The sequence below is a fragment of the Thermobia domestica genome, chromosome 10 (assembly GCF_964235325.1).
Source record: "Thermobia domestica chromosome 10, izTheDome1.hap1.1, whole genome shotgun sequence".
NCBI classification, from domain to species: domain Eukaryota; kingdom Metazoa; phylum Arthropoda; class Insecta; order Zygentoma; family Lepismatidae; genus Thermobia; species Thermobia domestica.
Window position 1 is genome coordinate 17,878,853 of NC_137463.1, and position 18,933 is coordinate 17,897,785.

General features: G+C 35.6%; 1 protein-coding gene across 7 annotated transcripts in view; it reads right to left on the minus strand.

Moving 5' to 3' along the window:
- LOC145662330 (uncharacterized) overlaps nt 1-18,933 on the minus strand; it is a 351,525-nt gene that overhangs the window by 233,001 nt on the left and 99,591 nt on the right. For all 7 annotated transcript variants that reach the window (XM_081727810.1, XM_081727808.1, XM_081727809.1 and 4 more), the window contains exon 2: nt 3,380-3,532. The gene's annotated coding sequence lies outside the window, so the exon portion shown is untranslated. The remainder of the gene's footprint in view (nt 1-3,379; nt 3,533-18,933) is intronic.

An 18,933-nucleotide genomic window follows, 5' to 3' on the forward strand; every position in this document is an offset into this window, starting at 1 on the left:
TTAAATCTGCTTGACATAATGAAATAGGAACTTCAGTATATAAAAGGAATGAGGTTATTTATCAGTGGCTTCCCATTAAGGAGATTGGGTTTCCCTGCCTACTTACAGGTATCTCTTATTTAACGAGCGATAATCAAAATCAACACAGATATTCAGACGATATCCCAGTAAGCTAATAGCTTTTTCACATTTTCGAACTAAAAAAAAAAAAAAAAAAAAAAAAAAGGTGTTAATCAAGCAACTACAACAAAAACCACTTCTCGAAGTATTGTCTACTTTTTTTAAAAATCTAACGATAAAGTGACTAAGTCGCGTAATCCAATATTTGATCCCCGATAAAGATACCTGCCTCACACAGAAATCTGGGTACTTGTTCGGATGACTCTGTCCCGTTTCATATCCACTGGTCACTCAAAACATTCGCAAGACAACAGCAATACGGTTTGGTGTGGAAGCAATAAGACCCTGGTAGGTGGCATGGAGTACTACATCTGCACACAGTCGCGTTTTAACATTAATTTTTTTTTTTTAAATAGTCTTAGAACAACTTGATTCGTTGCAATTGAAAAACGTTAGTGCTCAAATACGGAAATTTTTAAACTTACTACATACAAGAAAGATCAGTTGACATTCGTGGAATCGTTCCCAAAGACGAGTTGAGTTTGTATTTCATGCATGAGAGGATTTTTTAATAAAATCACTGCAATGGGGAGGAAAAAAATCTTCATTGCGAGAGAAGTCTTCGATTGCTATCGATTTCTTTTTCTTCGAAAGTGGAAGAAGAATATCATCCACGTCATTTTATATTACGAAGGGCAAATACTCTATGATACTATCTGTTAACAACTTCTGTTCTAGTACTTTTTTTTTAGTACTTACACGTTTTTACGATTATTACTTTTCTTCTCTTATATGAACCTCAAGTAACAAATACACTCCCAAAAATAAACAACTACCACCGTAAGTAGTAGTGTGTTTCCTCGAAAATAAGACTGGGTCTTATATTAATGTTTCTGCCCAAACGTCGCATTAGGGTTTATTTTCAAGGAATGTAGTTTAGTATTGTTCATCGCTAGGAACGCGATTTAACCTGCAAAATGCGATAAATAAATGGAAATGAGGTCTATCTAGTAACAAGCCTGTCGACTTAGAACGTAACGTTGTTCGCAAACTGTTGAGAAAAACGCGAGGTTTATAATAATAATAATAATAATAATAATAATAATAATAATAATAATAATAATAATAATAATAATAATAATAATAATAATAATAATAATAATAATAATAATTTATTTAAAAAGTAACCAATCTTAACTCCTACGTAATAAAAAAAAAAGATATCGCATGTAGCAAAAATTTTGCTTCGAATACAAGGTTGTACCGAAGAAGAAATAAAAATCTTGAGGAACAAATTGGGTTCAGGAGAGGTAAGAGCGCAAGAGATACAATTGGATTACTATGAGTGATTGGTGAAAGTTATATAGAAAAAGGGAAAAATGTATATATTGTATTTACTGATATAGGAAAGGCTTTTTTTGTCCACGTGAATTGGGGATTGTTGTTGGAAGTTCTAAAGAAAATTGGGTTGGAATGGAAATATCGTAGACTTATAACAATTTATATATGAACGACCAAGTAAGTAAGTAAATAGGGGAGGAACTGACAGAGGGAAGTGCAACTGGAAGGGAAGTACGACAGGGATGCTGTCTCTCGCAAACATTATTTAATATCTATCTAAAAAAGATAGTGAAAAAGAGCCTAGATAATGAAGATGGCATTTCGGTGGGAGATATATACAGTTTGCAGATGATATGGCGCTTGTTGTAGAATCTGAAAAGAAAATCAATCTGATGTTAGAAAACGTGAGGAAGGGTTGTGAAGAATATGGGATGAAAATAAATGTTAGAAACATAAAAGCCATGACGATTGGAACGAAGCGGGTTGGTGCTAAATATAGAAGTAAGAGTGGAGAACATAAAATAAGTGACTAGTTTTCGATACCTGGGTAGTATTATTAGTGATAATATGAAGTGCGAACATGAAATAAAAACAAGGATAGGAATGGCGACAAGAAGAAAAGTCTATTTTGTGGGAACTTCAATCAAGAGTTGAGAAAAACACTAACTAAATGTTTCGTGTGGAGTATTGCACTATATGGGGTAAAAACATAAACATTATCAAAATGTTATCAAAAACGATTAGAAGCCTTCGAAATGTGGGTGTGGAGAAGAATGGAGAGAATTAGCTGGGTCGAACGGAAAACGAATGAGAGGGTGTTAGAATTAGAAATGGTGGGGGAGAAGAGAACAATTTTAGATATTGGGAAGAGGAAGAAAAACTGGCTGGGACATTGACTAATAAGGAACTGTATCATGAGGGATATGCTACAGGCTATAATGGTAGGAAAGGGAGGCCAAGAGGGAAGAGCGAAGAAGTATATAATTGATGAACGGTATCAAAACAGAAAAATCGTACATGTAGACGAAGAGGTTAACTGAAGACCGTGAAGCATGGAAGCTTCTCTGTTGCGGCAAGTGACCTGCAAATAATGGCAGAATACCTATCATGATGACTAATAACTTTATTTAAAAACACCACCAACAACAACAACGAAGTTACTATAAAGTAATCACTTTGGAGTCCTGCGAATACTGATTCATATTTTGGGAGAGAATATGGCTTATTCTTGGGAGTAGGGTTATATCAAATCTGGAAAATTATGCTTATGTTTATTTTCTGGTTTTGGTATTACTTTCGGGAAATCAAAGTACTGTATCTCATTAGGGATGCACCCATGGGGGTGGTCCACCGGGACCGAGATCTCCCCGAACTTCATTACTCCACAGACATTTCTACACTTTCTTTTAAGAAAACTATGATTGCTCTAGGAGAGAAGTGATTGATGTATTTCAAAGACTTGATCTTAGAGTACACTACATCCGTACTTTTCTTATAAAAACAATGTAGATTTCTTATTTTGTCTGAGGACAATACTACACAGGTGCTGTTTCCCACCTAACTCAAATTTCTGGATGCCTGCTTTATTCCATACTTTGTTACCTCAAGTAAAATTTACGTTCTGTCTTTTCTTCAGCACAGAAAAAAAGTAAAATGAAAAATTGAAACAACTAGCACATCCTTTTTATGTTGTTTACAAATTGAACAAGTTCTGAGGCTTATAGTTACAGCCCTGTACGGTTCGTAGAACGTCCACGACCATCAGTAAACGATGCTGTTAGCTTACTTCCCATTTCTTTAAGGCTTTCATGTTAATTTCACGGTTTACACCTTTCTTCACTCATTACAGACGATCAACACCCTAATGATGATGGCAACAAGTACAGTATAGATAGAATTCCTCGATCCATGCACTTACCTGACCGTGAAAGAAGCGAGACCGGATGCATGGTGGTGGCCTCAACACAGTGAAAAACACTTCCTCATAATTGGACGCTTGATCCAAGCCGAACCAACACATTCTCGCAACAACACATCACATCACACTTGTCGTCCAACAAACACAATTCCACTGGAAAAGAAATGATAAAAAACAATTATAATTGCGCAGAGGCATGACTCGTCCCCTAGGCCAATGACTTACTGACCAGGCAGACGGACGAACGTAAACCTAAACCCTTAAGCGTCATGGCTACGTCTCCTAGCAACGAGGTCAGAGAGAGAAAACATACTTCCATCATGAGATCAAGCGGAAAAGGATATAACAGCTCAGCGACACGTTTATGCTATATCCCAAGATAATACTCTAATGACCTTTTGATTATCTGACTTTTGCCCTAGTATCTCAAAAACTGACACAAAACTGAAGGAAAAACAACTAAATATAAATTACAATATTTTCCACTTTTATACTTGTTCCCAACATCGTTGCCTTTCATGGAAAATCTTCACTTACTTCTGCTGTTCAATTTCCGCTTCATCTTTGAATAATATAAGGGTAATTTGATATTCTCTTTATCGTTTCAAACAATACATTCCTCACTGAAGAAAGAACATTTCTTATCTCATGACTATTTATTAAGAGTAATTACAATGTAATCTGTCTAAATTGTAACAACATTCTACTATTTATTACTTAACTAGAAAGAAGTAATTTACATTTCTTATCATACTGTGCTACTGTTAGAATAAATATAACTTTTACCATAACAACTAATTGAACGCTGCAGATTTAGATTCTTCACTACAGTCAAATTAAACTACCGCTAATTTTAGAGTTTTCTGTAATATTTTTAAAACAAAAATATTCGAAAAGCAGAAACGTCATGAACTAGACAATACAATTTTGCATGTGATACCTTTACCACAATTCACCTATCTGCTTTTGGTATGCCACTATATACAGAACCCGCAAAAAATGCTAAAACTATCTACAGTTGCATATCGAAAGCAGATAGATGAGTTGTGATAACGGTATCATATGCAAAATTGTATTGTCTAGATCACTACGTTTTTGCTTTTCGAATATTTATATTTGTTTTGAAGATACTACAGCAAAACTCTAAAGTTAGCGGTAATTTAATTTCGCTGTAGTGAAGATCCTTAAGGACTTTATATTCCGTTCGAGAGGGATGGTTTGTTCTAGAGAGCCATGAAGACACCACTTCTTTCACTTATCTTACACTACCTCACATATAGATAATGTTAACTAAAATTAAAATAATATAATATAAAAACATAAATAAAATGTGGTCTTTTAACAAGGATAGTGGTTAAGCATATATACAGAGTAATGGCTTCGATCATTAATATAAGTCCGTCTTCGTACGTATGAACAGAGTTGTGTTCATACTACAACATTTCGATTAAACATAAGAAAATGTAAAATCTTGGAAAACCTAATCTTTCACAGTATTTTTCCCTGAACATTGCTTCTGTAAGCATTCACAATCGCATTTGGATTCACTGGAGGCGCCTCCTATTGAAAGGAAATTAGGTATATATACAGTAAACTATCGATTATTCGTGTTCTTGCTTTCTTTTTGCAAAATGTTTTAAACCTTCAATCATAAATAAGGAGGTGGAGGAGTTTTAACAACAGAAAACAAAAGCAGCTATTTGTTTAAAAAAAGAACTTGTAAATACAAAAAGAAAAAAAACTACTGTTTGTACGTGTAGGCTCCCACAATGTAAATAAATACTATTCAAAATCATTTTTGTGTTGATTTGTGTCCTGTTTCGACCGTTTTGAAGATTATTTGGGGTTGGGGCGGCCATCCGATTCCGCAATAATCAAAGAATTTACTGTATATAATAATAAACATTGTTCCACGGCTCCATCACTGCTAAATACAAATAAAACTCTTCAAAAACAAGAGCACTATTAATTTAAAATCAACATATTTCAGATACTAAATGAAAAATATGAATACAGTACAACATATTTATCTTTTGTAGTTCCAAATTATATATAGAAAAAGTAAGATGTCTAACTCATAGCGGTTATGAGTCTCATTATTTAATCAAACAGAGCTTGACAACTAATGTATCCACCAAAGGAGAACGTGTAGCAAAGCAATTATGTTAGATAAGGATAAAGCAACTTCCCATATGTATAAACAAACTGAATTCCAACAAAAATTTTGACCTATACAAAATCTACAAAAGCCGAACTGAAATAGTTTGAAATCGAACATAAATAAGAATGTACTAACACGAATATCATAATTGGATTGTAACAAATTATTAACTTGACTGCATATTGTACACATACAATTAATCTATTAAAAGCGTGTGCTTGGTCATTAATCCGTTTACGTATTTTAGCGTGATTTTAAACCAATGTAATTCGAATCAAACTATCAAGAGAATAAATATTTTACACAACTGAAAAATGTTACATGACGCATTTCGATGTTTTAAATCTCCATCAGAATTTTATTCTGCGTGCTGCTCCAGTCTTATTCAAAGGGCACTGTTTTCGTCTAGGAATTTCTAGTAATGCCCCTAAAATATTGTTATTTATTTAAGAATACAACAGGCCTTTAGGGCTCAATTACAGTATTCTGTAAAGTACTCTAAGGTGGTTCAACAGTTCAGCTCGCAAAACGTTTGCAGACATACTGCAGATATCTAAAATTTTATTTACCTAGCTGTACCTGTTATAAGAAGCACATATTCGCCACATAAGAGACTTCATTAGTAATACATTCGTCCTAGTTCAATCTTATTTATTAGTTCTGAACAGTCTGCGTAAAAATAATAAATCAAGAATGTTTCTCCTTTGCTCAAGGGTTTCAAAATGAAAATTCGCTACTAGGATAGCAGCTGTTTCAAATTTAGGGTAGTGAACTGTCTGTTCGTAAGTGAGATATCTTAAGAATTTAGTCTGTATCGTCTCTATTTGTTTTGTGTAGGTAACATGATTTGGGTTCCATATTTGGCTGGCATATTCTAATTTCGATTGAACGAAAGATGTGTACAATGTCTTGAACACATGCACTGTATTTAAGTCTCTACCTACCAAGCCTAAGTTTCTGTATGCTTCATTAGTTATATTTCTTACATTAGTTTTAAATGACAAGCAGCTATCACAGGTTACATCCAGATCTTTCACTGATTGTTTTCTTAAGTGGAGTTCATGAAGATTTCTCAGTTTTGTAAATGTCTTATTCATACCTTTGTTTATATTTAACCCGAATAGGCATTTATTCGAATTTTAACAGGCAACCTCGTATCCTCACTGGCGGAAACTTAGTAATGTGATAAATGTCCCAAATGATAACACACTCTTTGTTGAGAACTATCAGAGACAGAATTTCTATAACAACAAAAAGCCTAACATACAAAATAAACAAAACGGACCTTTCAACCTATTCCTTATCAATTTTTTTTTTTTTGAAAAGACCGATAATAACTATAGATACTGTCACACAAAGGATGGAAATAATCAATATATGATGAAGTGATTTAATCCCACGGAACACAGAGAACAAAAAAGAACACAAGCACAAAAGTATGTATATCTAATAAATGTTTGCGTATTCCTATTTAATTTACGTATCATGGGCGGCGATCCTGGATGAGTCCGTAGAAACGTTTCTACGCCTACCGTGTCTGTATTAACACTTTCATTGACTTTTAGCAGATATCTGACAATAAAACCCATATATCTGAAAGAAATCGGCACCATTACTAGAGATGAGCACGACACAAAGGGCTAATGCTGTTTGCTCTCGAAAATATCTCGTGAAAGTGATGTTTCGCCTCGAAACATTTATTTGACTATATTTGACAATAGACAATAGACCGAAGACGACATTTGATAACATAGAAGCTTAAACAACTGAAAATATGTAAGATTGTATGTCTATTAACGTACAAAGTTAATAGGTTTTACATTTTTAAACTTCAAGCATGCTAACTACTAACTAATTACTCTTTCGTTATTGTGTATCTGACAAATCTGTGTAGACAGCACGAACTGACACTTATTTTATTGTTTGCAAGTGACGCCAGACGTAAGTCAGTGTTGTTACAGGCTGCTTTTATCTGAAACTCATTGCATGTGCACAAGTTTATTATTATTATTTTAAAGACTAAGCTAAATCTAATCAAATTCGTATGAGAACAGACATGTACGTATTTTTTCAGTCGTTTTGAGTTGAATATGCACAACTATATGACAAGAGATCAAACATTAGAAGTCATCATGATGATTCATATCTACTTCCCGCTCGTAGAGAATTTTATTAGCATGGATTATACATACAGCGAAAAGTCCCATATATATTTCCAATATCGATGAAAATTCCCTTTATCCCATTCCCGAATAATTAACGTCAAATTATCTCACAAAATGGGAAATTCCCCAAGGGTTGGCATCACTGGACGCAATGCTTTTCTTCTCCCAACACCTCTTATAACCTAATAACTCCACGCAGTGGCGACGCAAGGGGGTTTCGGGCGTTTGAGTAAGATATGCAAAAATAAAAATTTATCTTATTGTATACAAACACCCGAAATTATATGAACTTGGGAGCTTGACCTCCCTCCCCTTAGTTACATCACTGACTTCACGTAAACACAACTGTATAAAACAAATGCAGTAATTCATCAGAACGTAGGACAGTGAAACCTCTGAATAACGGACACCAATGGGACATTAATTTTTGTCCGTTATTGAGAGGTGTCCGTTACAGAGAGGTTACAGGAATGTAATTTCTCACAACGGTAATTGTGTGCTGTAATATACAGTTAATGCACTGTGCATGAACGTAAGTATGTAAAATTCAATATGGAAATACTCTATTTAGTACGTATTTTAATTACTGGGTGGGATGGAGAAATTCATTTCTGTTAAATAATATTATTGCTGGGGATGTGTTAATATATTCGTATACCGGTACTGCAAAAGATAATGCGTGTATGTTAATTTTCTTAAGTACATGTCATCACCCTGTAAGCGTTTCTCATTTATTTCAAATTCTCAGAACTTTCTCAAAAGATGCGTTAGGAACCAACTAATCGGTTAAACTCTTTTGTTTAGTGAAAAAGGCATACTTTTTCCTCTACAAGCATAATAAAACTCTAGCAAGTGTCCTCTGAGAATCATCAGTATGGTTGCGGAACATACATACATACATACATACATACATACATATATATATATATATATATATATATATATATATATATATATATATATATATATATATATATATATATATGTGTGTGTGTGCGTGTGTGTGTGTGTGTGTGTGTGTACGTACGTACTAGAGCGGTATCTTCGTTGATGGAATGGATTAAAAGGCATATGGGAGTGCATATGTTTATTGACACAGCCCCAATCACAAAGAATATCCTCTTAGACAAACTTGAAAAGGAAGCCGGGAAATCTCCAATCCAGACTTGTCCAGTATCATAAGTAAAGAAAAATGTTGCTTTTCCAAAACTGTAAAAGAGGAAACATTGCTCGTTGAAAATGTTACTGTAAAACAATGTTTGTTTTGTTATCTATGAAATTGTCGGAAAAGATGCAAGGCCCAGAAGCAAAAGGACTAAATTTGTTAGGGAAGGGAAAGATAGTTCGCATAGAATTCTTGGCCATACGGCTGACCCTGCATGAAGGTATTGAAGGTTTTCTAGGATTTCCACCAGAAAGCAATTTATTGCGGGCAGAAAAAAGAATTTCAAGTTCAGCTTGAAGCTGTTCTGTTTGAAGGTTCACCAGGTCTAGACTCATGATAGATAAGCTTGTGAGGAATAATATATCGCAGAACCGAGAATAATTTCTGTCCGTTATGAAAAGATTAATGAAACGTCTGGGTGGGGGGAAGGACTGTCCGCGTCCGTATCTGAGTGTGTCCGTAAAAGGGAGGATTTTGTTCCATAAGGGAAGTTAACATTTTTGCCGGGACAAAAAAAAAGTGTCCGTTAAGGGAGGTTTCACTGTACTTATAATTGGTACTTTCCATTGCAAGAAAGACCACAACATGGTAAAGTATGTGATATAAGCTGATTTGAATATTTTTTTTTTTAAATTCCTCCATCTTTTTCCAACAAAAGTGATCTTAAACCCCGCTATTTCGTTTCCTAATTAGCAAATATATATTCACCTTTTCTCAACTGTCTCTAAATTTTAATGACAAAGCACCAACTCTTCCAAGAAATGATCAAACAATTACGACCGTGACAGAGGAACCTTGTCAATGCGGCAACGGTTCTTGGAGTAACAGGCGGGGAAACCAAGCCGCGCCCAAAATCTATCATTGTTTCCCCTCTTTACAAAACTGGAAGTTAATTACTTGAAAATGTTTTTACCTGGAAGCAAACGTTCACACAATGCAAGGAAGAAGGGATACGGAACAACTCATAATAAAACACATTATAGCAGAGTATCACAAACATAATTTGAAATACATTGTCTTCTTACTTTCTTCTTTCTTTAAGTATAAATCTCCCCCCTCCCCTCACAGACATACACATTTTCTACATACAACGTACTAAGAATATGATGGAATGTTCTGCCTTCTGGATCAGAGAACAGTACAACAGACCACTTCTCTGTCATTATTTTCAATCATAAATCACACACGTCATAAGAAACTATGAGAGATTACCTACGATCACGCGTATTGAATGCATCAGCACACCGATACAGCATGCAAGAAGTTCCTTCTGGCTGGAGGGTCATTTACCTTCATCGAAATGAATCAAGACTGTTGGTAGCTTCTAGGCGTGTTACTGAAATTATATGCCAAAATTACACTTAAAAATGTTTTCTTTCTTTCTTTTTAAAACGAATCTGTTCAAGTCATATGAAGGTACTGTACCATACTGTGAAGTGTTAACAAAGACTTTATACATGAATATGATCGTTGGTAATCGAGTACTAAATAGAAACCCGTCCCAATTTCACATTTACTATATCGCACAAACAAAAGACACTATTTACTTACTTACTGATTTTTCACTGCTTCAGAAACACTGCTTAGTGAAATTATCATTAAAATCGAATATTTCAGTTTTACATCCCACGATTATGCCGTACAGGCTAAAGGAGACAGTGATGATGAGAATGAATGAAATGGTTAGCTAGTTTAGCTATACATATTGCTGGGCATTACCGGCACCTATGACAAGCCTTTTACGTATAAGGAATGACATCTCAGCGAGCACACTATCCGTGGAAGGCGGATAAAGAAGACCGGAATGGAGAAGGAAGGGAGCGATCAGGGACCTGTATGTTAGGTACCAATCCAGTATTTGCCTAACAGCCACTCCAGCATTTGCTGTGAATGAGAAAACCCTATTAAAAAAGAAAAAAACTCTCAGGTTGGCTGGCCTGAAAAATCTGTTACACTTTTTTGACTGAGTGTCCCCATCGGGAATCGAACCCGGCACTGTTCGCACCAATGAATGAAACGGTGGAATAAGGAAGTCGGAGGAAACGAGTTAACCTAAGAAAACTCATGCATAAGTGTTTGTCTACCATAAAGCCTACTTGGCACGAACTGGGATTGAACCAGAGTCCCCACGCACCAGAAATGAGCGCCCTATAAGTGAGCCACAGCGGCCTCTAGTTGAATGTTTCCAATTGCCATGAAATGCATCAATCACCTAGAGCTTTCTCGTGAGTACATAGCGTATAAGTGAAAACTTGCTTTAGAGACGCTACGCAAGGAATCATATAATGGCCCTGGCACCACATATTAGTTACATATCTACCTTACCTCAGCGCAAATGGACTCTCCCTTCTGTCGTCACGCGCAAGAACACTATACGGGAAGAACAGAGTCTCATGTAACAGGCGGTGTATGTTACACACACACACACACACACAAAAAAAAAAAAAACGAATGAGGGCGATATAAAGCGATGTTATTGTGATCATGATGTTTTCGAATCAAGAACAACAGATTGGATAAAAATTGAATGTGCCAGAGGCCATACAGCCCGAGAGTGTCAAGGTCTTCAGGAAGCTTGCGGGAAATTTGCATTGCCTTACACAACAATGGGAAGGTGGGTACAAGCTTTCAAGGAATGGCCAGCAAGGGGTCCTGACTTAACACCCTGCGACTTCCTCCTCTGAAGGTGGGCAAAAGTGGAAGTTTATCGCACATAACCAAAACTCTTCATGAACTGGAGGATCGGAATCGCCAAGTTTTTGCAAACAACGCTGGTGTATCTGCAGTCAATCGCATAAAAGCTCAAACGTTCATTAAAACTGACACATAATTACATAGTGGTGATGCTTATGTGGAATTTTAGCAAGACATAATTCTACTACTGTAAAGAACAAAATGCTTTTTGTTTCATGGAAAATGGTTAAATATTACAAATGTACAAACAATTTTCAACAGGGAGTTAATTCCCATCACCCTGTATATATAAGCTAAGGAGAACCTCAGTAGCATTTTTAAAAACTTAAAACATTAACTTCTTTTAATGCTTTCTATTTGCGCACGCAGATGGTAAATTTTGACGCATATGCTACAGACAAAAAACTGAAAAAGATAAAGACCTATAACTAGTTCGCTGAAATATTATGAAAGGTTAAATACAGTGCTTTTGGGGAGTAATGTCTTTTTAACATGACTGCACAATATCTTTTTGTAATAAATTATATTAAAAAAAAAAAACACCGTAACATCAGGATCACAAATGAAATATAGGGGATGTAGGAAGAATCTATTTTCAATATTATCGCAGTAAGGGGAAGAGGGTTTGAGCCGGGTCAGTCTCTCCTAGCTACGCCACTGTCGAAAGGTATCCAATGCAATCACTGTACTACTCAGATTCAGCGTTACACTATTTCTTCCTTGGAATTATTATTATTACAAGGATCATTACTTTCACCAAACTGGAATATGACCTTGTAAAAAGCAGCTTTAACATCATGTTTACGAAAACGCAACACAAGAACAAAAGTCTCTGCCCTCCAACCGCAATCTAAATATACACAATTTATTTTTTCTATCTTCTAACAGCTCTCCATGCTGAACTTCGTCGCGTGAGAAAACTGATACATTTACAATGGTCATTGGCTTCATGTAATTTTGTCTTGCGAAAATGTACTGCAACGAGGTAATGGACTGTACAACATGCACGATACGGCTTTACTGAAGAAAACGACAACAAATGAATAAGGTTTGTTTCGATTTCAAACAAAGAAGCGAATATCCTGTTTCGCACGACTTCGGAAAATTTCATCGATTCTCTCCCATTGTGCATATTACAAACCACTCAAATACCGTTCGTTATCCTCTCCCTCTGCACGCATATTCAGCAATAGGTTTCCCAAATACCTACGGGAAATGCTTACTCATTACGTAAACTTCCACATTGACTGTACCTTGGCGTTTTTAGAATAGCTGTTATTTGTCAATTGAAACAGGTGTTCAAGTACCTCACAATGGTGGCTGAGTTAATGCCGAATAACATATAGCTCCACAGGGAATCGAACCAACGACAACGAACACAATGAAGCAAATATGTTTACAATTCTCAAGAACTCCAAGTTCAGTTTAAAACTGTCGAAATTAACACATAATTTATAGCTGTAATTTGTTATAAATGCTGAAAAATGCCGTAAAAAGTACGCCTATTGCGTATATATATAGAGAGCTCTTAAATTTTGTCATATCACACCTCTCTTACAGGAAGGACTCTGATACCCTTTAGATGAATTCAAAACAAATCAGGATATTGAATTTTCTACATGAGTTTACAAAACGAGACGAGAGCTCTCTCTTGGTTAAGCAGTTAGTGTCAATACGCGCCTAGGGCGTGGGAGACCCGGGTTCGATTCCCGGCAGGTGGTGGTTCGGATTCCATCTTAAGCTATGGGTCCATGTCTCATAGAGCTGAAGGGAGCGCTACACCCAAATTCAATTGAATCTAAAGCAAAACAAAACAAGACGAGACGAGACGAGAATATTTTATTTCTCTTTTCGTTTCGTCTCGTGTGGAACACTATTCACAAACACAAATTATGATTTCTATTAATTCGGAGAGAATGAACTCTTAAGATTGGCACTATCCTTTGTACGAGAAAACGCGTCATCCAAATTTACGAATGACTTCCCCGCAAACACCGCGAAGTTATTTTCGTTGGAGGCTCTCCTGGAAAGCAAACAACATGGGGTAAAACCCTTGATGTCGCACGAGTGAACGTTCTTTAGTCACGAATTCTTCGTCCTACACGCATCACAGCACTTACGTAAACTTCATCCGCACCTAACGAAACTACTAATTTCTTATATTTTACAGTGTACATATAATGAAAACGTTAAACGGTAAGCCAATATAATCCAAGCGTCACGTTAAATAAAATAAATCATAAGAATTCTATCAAAATATAACTTACAGCTCTGTATCGTATTTAATTTTTGATACCTCATCTACTTTTTTGCCCATAACAAAAACACACAAGCGTTATAGACGAAGGCTGATATCTTATACTAGCAGAGTACCCGTTCTTCGCACGGGAAGAATCGTTTAATCTGAACATAAAGGGATGAATTTGGGGGGAAATGAAATAAAATCTTTAAGTTTTACGTCGGACGTAAAGGAAACGGTGATGATAAGAAACGAATGAATTACTGGAATGAAGAAAATGGGGGGAAACGGGAGAACCCCCCAAAAATCCACGCACATGGTGTGTCTACCACATAGCTCACTTCGCGCGAGCTGGGATCGAATCAAGGACCCCATGCACCACAGGTGAACACTCTACCACTGAACCACTGCGGCCCCGGGGTGAATTTAAACGGCATTGGAAGTGTCACTGTTCGTCTCAGCGTCCCCGAAAACTATGGATTCGACACTAATATCGGTCACTTTTCATTTATATATCTCCATCTCCCAAAAATTGCACCGTCTAAGTGGAATGATATAAACCATCTTTGGCCCGAACCTCATCTATGTTGAAAAATTTGATCGAGGTTGGACGGGTGGTGAGTTAAGTCACAAACATAGTCACTTTCATATGTATTACATTTTTTATAGTTTTGTGTTTCATAAATTTATCTATAGGGAAACAGAATGTGTCTTCAAAATTCGAGCCAAAGGTAACACATATACTAAAGGTGCACATATACTATTTTTTTTATAGCCAATGCTATCATTCTACCATCTTTTACATAACATTTCTTTTAATTTATGCTATGTGCAGCAGCCTATAGAAGGGGATAAAGGTAGCTCAATCATGCCCAATTGAGTTTTTCTTTTATTGGGGGGAAGGGGGAAGAAACACATTTTGTTTGACACCTCTTGTGTCATGTAGGTCTTTAAAATATCATTTTAACTATCAATATTATACGAGACGTAGACCTAAAATTTAACGTGAAATCTGAAATATTTAGATGTTTCTGCTCCGAAAATAGTGTGGCAACTTACGAAGAAACTTATCCATTTGGTTAGTAGATACAGATATGAGTGTTCTGTATTTTAAACTCAATATAGAAGAGGTACACTTATTACTTTATTATCATTAATTTTCATGTATCACTTTCAGTAGCCTACACAGCGTAGCTGTCTCAGGCTAAAACCATTTTTTTAAATAATTTCTTAAAATTGTTATCCCATTTCATTAATAACAAGGGAAAATACTACATTACTGAATAAATGATAATGTCATAATTACGGTATTTAATGCTCTGTGATCCAGATTAGCGGGAGTGTTTGAGGGAACAGTCTTGTTGTTATTCATTCCGCTGCTACACACACATGGCCCACTTCATTTAGATCGATATGCATTACGGAAATTCGTGACAGAGAGAAGCTTCGCTGGAGAAATAATTTAAAAATACGGAAAACAGCAAATAGAGTCCGTAGATAAAACATTTCAATCAATTAAGTAAAGATTGAGACCAAAGGGCCATTCTTCACTTACGAAAGGAACAGACACATTCCTATATTGTTGTGGTCTCTTGCCTTAAAAATTCCCTATCTGCAGGAACATTTCCTGTTGATATGTTAAGACGAACATTTCAAATGCCGTAATTCGCTATATTCTGGATAATTTTGCATTTCAATTTTTGTGATATAAATTTAAATGTATTTTTCATGTTAATACAGAACGAACTATTGTACCGGTACAGCTTTCATATTTCCACAAGGTTTTCTGGTTTGACTTGTAGTTGAAAATGTTAAATTCTAGTAAATTACTCTGTTTTAATTTTTAACCTTTTGTTTTTGCAATTAACTTTCTTTTCGGCCTTAAAAAAAGTACAGAATTATTCTTTTCCCAATTAAAGAGAAGGCACAACAAATGATTACAGTAACATAGCAAATTTAAGTGAAGTTTTCTTCAGGATTAGTATATTTAGAAAACATACAAAATGAAATACGGAATGTTAGCCCTTACGGATGTGCACATTAAATGGGAACATTATTATAGTTTTTTTCCGCATTCGACAACTAAAAATAAAGCAATATGATAAAATAATAGTCCCAGTTCAATTTTAATAGATCACTACCAAACTTCATTTCTCATACAAAAAAAAAAAAAAGTGATAATCAGGTGGATATCTGAATAATTTATAGTACCCTTTTCCCGTAATCACCGAATTAAAGAAAATACATTGAATTTCGAAAACTGTGGATGGTTGTTAGTTTCTACTAGCGTCACTTACCCACTTCGCTGGGTTAAAATAAGAAAAAAATTAGTAATATTTTCCGTTAGTCAGTCACTTTTTATTATTACTTAAGTCGATCGCTTATATATATAACTAAACTAACTAACTCTATGGCCTATGGAACCCGGAGGTTCAACGCCGCGTTCAAAAAAGCTCTCCACTCACTTCTATCCTTAGCTAACTGCATCCAGTTTCTACTTTGTATTCCTATCTCTGCGAGATCCATCTTAATATTGTCCTCCCATCTGCGCCTAGGTCTTCCTAATGGTCGTTTTCCGATGGGTCTTCCAGTCAAGACTTTGAAAGCGTTTCTACTTTCTTCCATTCTAGCTATATGACCTGCCCACCTAAGCTAGACTTGGCGACCCTAACAATGTTGGGTAAACCGTATAAATTATGTAGTTCCTCGTTATGAAGTTTCCGCCATTCCCCATTCCGTTCCTCTTGGGTCCAAATATTCGTCTCAGGATTTTGTTCTCAAATACTTTCAGTTTATGTTCTTCCCTCAGTGTAAGCGACCATGTTTCGCATCCATATAGAACAACAGGTATGATTATCGATTTCAAGTGTTTTCTTTTCACAGGATATATATATATATATATATATATATATATATATATATATATATATCCTTCCCCCATCCAACCTGCAGGCCTGGCATCTGAAGTGTCACCGTTCATCTCAGTGACTCCCTTCCCCTCCCGTAAGTTACACTGTCAAATTGAAATGATAGAAACCATCCCAGGCCCGAACTTCAACTATGCTGAAAATTTGATCGAGATCAGTTCAAGAGTTATCAAGTCACATAGTCATTTGCATTTTTATATATATACAGTACATAGATACATTTTATACGTTCAATTAAATTTGCGTTTTACCAATTGAACCACCAAAATGTACACTCATGTCCAAAATTATTGCTGCATATCTATAACTGTCTTGTTGTAAGAATATAATTTGATAATGATTTTGCAGGGTACTTTTAACACTGATACTATGTGTTTAATCGAAAAATGTATATTTGTGGTAAATGTCATAGGAAAAGAATTATAAATACGAAAATTATAATGAATAAAATAAAATGTTGCTAAATGGACAAGAAAATTTTATTTTTGTTTTACTGTTCTTATTTACTGCTCTTTTCACACGAAATTTATCATACACATGTCTTTGCCGATTATACACAAACTAATATTATAAGAAATACCGGGCGAATTCGTTATCAAATTATATTCCTAGAACAACATATTTATAGACATGTGACAATAATTTTGGACATGAGTGTACGTAATGTCTTCGTAGAACCTATAAGACAACTACCATTAACGAATGTAGTAAATTTTAGGTACAACAACACGAATCCTCACTTAAAAGGATTTACCTTTTATAAAAAGTCATGGTTCAGTAGAAAGTTTATATAAAGTCTTGAGATCAATAACATGTCGAGCCACATGGGCTTTGTTGTGACCAAAATCGTTCCCGTTTCCCATTAATTCATCATTACCACTAATTATATCATCATCATTAATTCATTTGCGCTTCTCATAATTTTTACTAACCTACTAAGCAAAAAACACGAGTCTTAGGCCCGTTAGGCCCGTTACACAGTCACGCGGAGCTCCGCGCGCGGAGTCCCGCGTGGCAAGATTGTTCTATTGATTCTTATGGGTGCATACATAGTCACGCGAAGGCCTCCGCGTGGCCCTATCCGCGCTCCGCGAGGCAGATAAGGCCATTGAGCAAATGGGTGCTTACATAGTCAAGCGGAACTCCGCGCGCGGAGCAGCCACTTCTCTTTAAAACTTAAAAAGAAACGTGCATGGTAGCAAAAGCAAAATGAAAATTGATCCAGATTTCTTTTCTTATTTTTGATAGTGAGTTGCTAGATAATATTTTATACTGTTCTATAATACTATTTTCGTATTTTTAGTGTTATTTTTAATTTAGCTATAATGTCTTCGTTTAATTGGAACTTCCAATTAATGCCTTTGCTTAATTGGAACTACATGTGGTGCCTCTAATGTACCATTGTTAACAGTACGTGATTATTGTAATTTTTCGTCTTTCTTTCAACAAATTTCAAATTTCAGTTTCAGTTCCAGTTTGTGAGGAATACAAAAGCGTGACATTCGTGAACAGGCATGGAACGAGATATGTAAAAGATTTTTTTGTAGAAATGAAGGTATGGACAATGAAAAAAGATAAATTGAGGCAAATAATGTATCTCTATTATTAAATTGTTGATTGAATGAAAAGTGATTGGATGTGAAGTTCTAACCAAATGTACAAACATTCGTTATTTTCATTTGTTTAAAAAAACAGTATCTGTTAAGATTTTTAACAGTTTTTTTTTTAAAAAAATAGTTTCTTTTCTTTAAAGAAAAGTGCTGTATTTTAAGAGCGTGCATATGGATCCTATTTAAACTACATTTTTATAATTTCGATGGATTTTTTTCAATTAGGTCATCGAACAACTGAATTGACGTACGGAAATTATTGAAGTACTTCTCGTCTTCTCGCAAATATATATACGCAGACACAAAAGCCCCCTTCAGACTTCTTTGAGAAACTAAGGGATGAATCTTGAGACATTTATTTTTCTGTGTTTTTCATTTTCTCTTCTTACAGAAATATTAAAATGCCACTATTGTCGTTTCGAACTTTTCATGTTGACTCGCAACACTGACTGAGAAGAATTCTGTTTATAATCACGTGACGCGTAGCGCGTAGCTACGGATGACTGTGTAAGCACACACGCGTAGTGCGGAGGGCGGAAGACGGAGCGCGGAGCTCCGCTTGACTGTGTAACGGGCCTTACACAGTCACGCGG